Here is a 5504-nt window from a genome sequence, read left to right on the forward strand (position 1 = left end):
CGAAGAGTTGACTCATTGGAAGAGACCCTGATGCTGGGAGGGGTTGGGGGCAGGAGGAGAAGGAGGGTGTCATAGATGGAAAAAAAACCAGCGTGTAAGGATGGGATGAGGAACAGCAGTTGTGTGGGAGGGACTGTCTTTATGAAAGTGAGGGCTTCAGATGAAACAACACATGTAAAGCATCTGAACAGCACATAATAAATGTTACTTCACTTGCCTTTTTCTTCTAACAATTCTCTGTTCCCTATATTTCTGAATTATCCACATTCACAGTGAGGAGTTTGGGGAAAATGCAAGGTTCTCTGAAAGGAAGACTGAACTGACTCCCCCCCACCCAGAAAGAATCCTCCATCACAACATATGGGGACAGGTGCTCAGTACAGGCCAGGACTTTCTGCAATAGGAACAGGAGGATGGATGACTGATCACAGAGAGTAATCCAGGAAGGGGATATTTGAACAGGGTTTTGAGAGTAAAAGAGGAATTCACTGTGCAGAGAGGATGGGGGTGGGGTGTGGATTCCACATACTTTCTGTGCTTTCAAAATGAATTGCTAAGGCCTCCCCCTTTCTAATCCACACCTTAGGTACAAATTCAAGCAGCTACCCACTCTGACTTTACAGATGGAAAAATTGCTGAATATGGATAGATCAAAGCAATCCTCACCTTTCTTTCCTGTTTCTAAAATCCCTGAGGCAGAAATACAAGGAAATAACAGTGTGTCCTAAAACCCAAGTTAGCCCTTGAGATGGAGAGATGTTTTCAAGAGTAAGGGCCAATATGAGGGCATTTTTGATACAACTAAGTTTATTTCACTTAAAGGTCAGTCTTTATTCCAAGATCATGGCCTTCCTACTTTAACGGTGTTTAAGATGGCTTTATGTTTATGAAATTAGGGTGATAGTAAATGATCTTTGTAAGTCAGATTTTGTGTGTGTGTTTTTACTTGGCAAAATAAGAAGTTAATAACCCTACTTTGGTTCTCACAACAAAAAAGTTTTATATCATGCCACTTTCTGAAACCTCAGAGTTTCAGAACCGCGGAGTGAGAAGCCATTGGTGGTAGGAGGTCCCATCTCATCGTTTGGGCTCTGCTTTATATCACCGCCCAGAGGGACCCTCCCTGGCAATCCTGAGATGGCTTCTCTCTCCCTCCCCAGGTTTTCTCTCTGCTCCTTGTTTCTTCCATTCAGAACACTTCCTCTCTGAAAGCATCCTCTTGTTCATTTGCACATACACTTATTTATAGCATTTTCTCTATTTGAATACATGCTGTCAGGTCAGGAACCATGTCTATCTTTTTCACCCACTCTTCCTAGCACCTAGCACTGTTTTTAGTGTATAAAAACTGGGGGAGTGTTTGTGGAACGAATGAGGGGAAAATGAAAGGGAGAAAGAGAGGATGAAAGGAAGAAAGGAGGAAGGAAGGGAGAAAAGGCCATGGAGCTTGGACACTCAGGCTGGAGAACATCAGGGGCAGTAGAGGGCGGAAGATGCTGTGGGTACCCCATGTCAGAGCCCCTCACCCCACCTTTCAGCCGCAGCCCTGGTGAACAGCACCCATGCACACTGGCAGTATCTTCCCACAAGTACCCACCCAGTCTCTTAATTTTTCCACCCAAGGCTTTCTTGGGAGCCCTGAGCCCTTGCTCAACCCACCCATAGGCACAGTCCAGAGGTACAAAGGGGTTCATGCCCCCTGCGGAGATGCTTAACCCCTGGGGGAATGTAAGTTGGTGGATAAGAGCCCCTGCCTCCCATCCTTGGGGTGAATGATTGTGCCTGGTACTCAGAGGGTCCTCCGGGGTCTGAGTCCCAGGTACCCACAGCAGCAACCAACTCCTTCCCCATCTCCCCAGTCTCTCACCCCTGCTTGCCATGCTCACCTCGCAAGGAAATTACATGCCCTAAGTCCTCGTCTCAGGCTCTGCTTTGGGAGAGAATCTAGTCTTAAGACAGGCTGGGTCACTTCCCTGCACCTCAGAAATTCCCTTTCTCCTCTCTGAACCCCAAGTTCCACCTGCTCTGCTGGTCCTGGGTGACTCCTAGAGAGCCACCCCCCTCCCCCGCCAGGCAGGTCAGCTGGCAGGTCTTGACCATCTTCCAACCCGGTCTCTGTTCTGAGAAATTTCAATGAAGGGACCTGGCACAGCACATGGGGGTCCAGGTGCTTTGGAGACAGTCAGGGAGGAAAAGGCCTCTCTAAATGAGCCTGTGATGATTAAATCATCGGCTGTTCCTGTGCTCCGCCCCACCTCTTGTGCTTTGGTTGAGACGTTATCTCTAATCCATTATCTTTCTTTTCTTCTCTCAGCCTCCCCAGTCTGCAGCCACCTCTGCGGGAAGGCTGAGCAGCTCTGAAACAGGACAGCCAGATCTGGCGGCAGGAACTTTATAGTTTACAAAGAACTTTACAGGCTTAGAGGTGTTTATAAAGTCTTTTCTATTCACAAGACAATTCATTAGCATTATTGAGGTTGTTCCCCCCCCCCCATAAAGAGAAGCCTTTTCCTTTTTTTTTAATTTATTTTTAATTGCTTTACAATGTTACTTTAGTTTCTGCTGTACAACATGAATCAGCTGTAAGAATACATATATCCCCACCCTCTTGAGCCTCCCTCCTGCTCCATCCCGCCACATCCCACCCTGCTAGGTCATCACAGAGCACCAAGTCGAGCTCCCCATGTTATACAGCAGCTTCCCACTAGCTATCTGTTACACATAAAAAGTGAAAGTGTTAGGGGCTCAGCTGTGTCTGACTCTTTGTGACCCCAGGAACTGTAGCCCATCAGGCTCCCCTGTCCATGGAATTCTCCAGGCAAAAATACTGGAGTGGATTGCCATTTCCTTCCCCAGGAGATCTTCCTGACCCAGGGATCGAACCCAGGTTCTCCTACATTGCAGGCAGATTCTTTACCATCTGAGCCACCAGGGAAGCATATATGTCAATGCTACTCTATCAACATGTCTCACCTTCTTTCCCCACTGTGACCACAAGTCCATTCTCCACACCTCTATCTCTATTCTTGCCCTGCAAAGAGGTTCATCGACGAAATTCACTCATTCATTCTCCTTTTGGTTCCTTCTCTGTGTCCAGGCCCTGGGGATACAAGACGGTGACCTTCCCACCAGGAGCTTGGAGCCCTGGTAGGGGAGTACTTGAGTCTGTGTCTAAGCAGGAAACACTTGAATATTAACAAAATAGGAACTCTAATCCAGGAAATGAAAGGTGATGGAAGAGCTGAGAAGCCAACTGGACGCAGTGAAGGAGCCCAAAAAGGAGTAACAGCCGGTGGCTGCCACCACCCACAGACCTGAGGGACAGAGGGAGATGAGGTGCCAAAAAATATTTGTAGAGCATTTCCTCTGTGCTGGCCATTCTAGATGCTGAGTATAAAGGATGACCAGGACAGCCATGGGACTTGCTGCCATGGAGCTGACAGTCTAGGAGAAACAGACCCTAAAAAACTTACTAGAAATGATTGTGTGAACACCCATAGTGGGTTAGGTGCTATGACCAAGCCCATCCTGGTTGTAAAAGGATAACCTAACTTAGTCTGGTGTGGGTAGGGGGGAGTCAAGGAAGGCTTCCTGGAGGAGGTGACAGTTAAGCTGAGAGTGAATGATGAACAGGCATTATTTAGATCCCATGTCACAAACTTTAGCTTCTACAGGGGACTGCAATCAAGTGCTTGACCATGCTGCATGTCCAGCTTGGACCAAACCCCAGTATCCCCCAGAGGCCCCACCTCTGGCCAGACACGCTTGGACACCCTCTTGGCTGGATGGTAGCCTAGCCCACTACTGGGCTTGGCATTACCTCCTAGACCACCGTTGATGAGGGATTCCTGCCAGGGCTAGAGCACCTGGAATGCATTGGAGCTCAGCACAACCAGTGCCTTCAGGAAGAGCCTGATCAGCATTGAGGCTTGTCCTCCAGGCCTTACCGGCTGCCTGGAGCCTTGGCAGACAGTCAGGAGGAGGTGGCTGGGAGGGAAAGACAAAGAGAATTCGATTTTCATTTTGCTCCTGGTTCCCTGTTTTCAGTCCAGATGCCTCCAGATCTAATTCCAAATAAATAATTGTACTGAGTTACCCGGGTCCCTTGGTGATTAAGTAAACACGCCGAGGCGGTGGAAACTGAATTAGTGCGGTGTGCTCAGCCATTATTACCCGCCCCTTCTCATGAATATTAATGAGTGGTTATTAAGAAATGTAAATGCTGCCTCAGGGGGTGGGAAGATGGTGGGGGAGGTCAGGGCGAGAGGACAGACCGTTCAGAAGGCAGCGTGATTGAAGGCATTTTAAAAATTATGTCGGATCTTTCTCTTCAGCACCGTGGCAATGTTTCCGGACCCTTCATTTTTATTAAAACAAGGATAAAGGAACAAATTTTAATTGGAGGATAAAATTAGCGTTTTCCAAGCAATGTTGGCGGCAGCAAGAACATATTTTGCCAGAAAATGGACATTTGGGGCGGGAGGTGCGGGTTTGGGGGAGCAGTGGCTGATGGACGATTACTTCTCTCAGTTCATCTCCAGGCAAGGGAGTAAACAAATTAATCTCTGAACGAGAAGCAGCCTGGAAAATGATGGAAGCCTGGAGGATCCAGCAGTGTCTTTGCTGGGAAGCCAGAAAGTGCCAAGGCCTCGGATCTTTGTTACTGCTGGTTCAGAGAGGTTAGGCACTTGTGTGAGGTCACACAGCGAGGGAGGGTGCTCTGGCTGGGTTCTTTGGGCAAGTTGGGAATGAACTGCCTCTGAGGCAGCCCCTCCTCTCACCCTTATCCCTTGATCTCCAGGACCCCCTCTGGTTGTCCCACCTCTATGGCTCCAGCTTCTACCCTCACCATTCCTTCCCAGTCTGTACTGTCAGATTCATGTCCCCACTTTCACTATATTCTGCTTCTGCTCTACAACCTTCAATAGCTTACTATTGCCCTCCGGCTGAAGGTTACGTTCCTACCTTTCACAGAGAAGTCCCTCCAGGATCTGACCACAAATCCACTTTTCCAATTTAAGTATCCACTGCCCCTCACAGCTGCAATCAGATGCATCTAGGAAAATGGAGAAGGCGCAATGGCACCCCACTCCAGTACTCTTGCCTGGAAAATCCCATGGACGGAGGAGCCTGGGAGGCTGCAGTCCGTGGGGTCGCTAAGAGTCTCACACGACTGAGCGACTTCACTTTCACTTTTCACTTTCATGCATTGGAGAAGGAAATGGCAACCCACTCCACTGTTCTTGCCTGGAGAATCCCAGGGACGGAGGAGCCTGGTGGGCTGCCGTCTATGGGGTTGCACAGAGTCGGACACGACTGAAGTGACTTAGCAGCAGCAGCAGGAAGGAGAGAAAGTGAAAAGAAAGGAGAAGAAAAGAAGATGGGAAGACAGAAAAGAAGGGAGAAAGGAAGTGAGGGAAAGAGGAAGGAAGAAGAAACTAATATCAAGTTTCAAAATATTCCAGGTTTGCAGGACTTCCCTGGTGGTCCAGTGACAGACTGCA

This window comes from Bison bison, unplaced genomic scaffold (assembly GCF_000754665.1).
Source record: "Bison bison bison isolate TAMUID 2011002044 unplaced genomic scaffold, Bison_UMD1.0 scf7180017864500, whole genome shotgun sequence".
In the NCBI taxonomy this organism is placed as follows: Eukaryota; Metazoa; Chordata; class Mammalia; order Artiodactyla; family Bovidae; genus Bison; species Bison bison.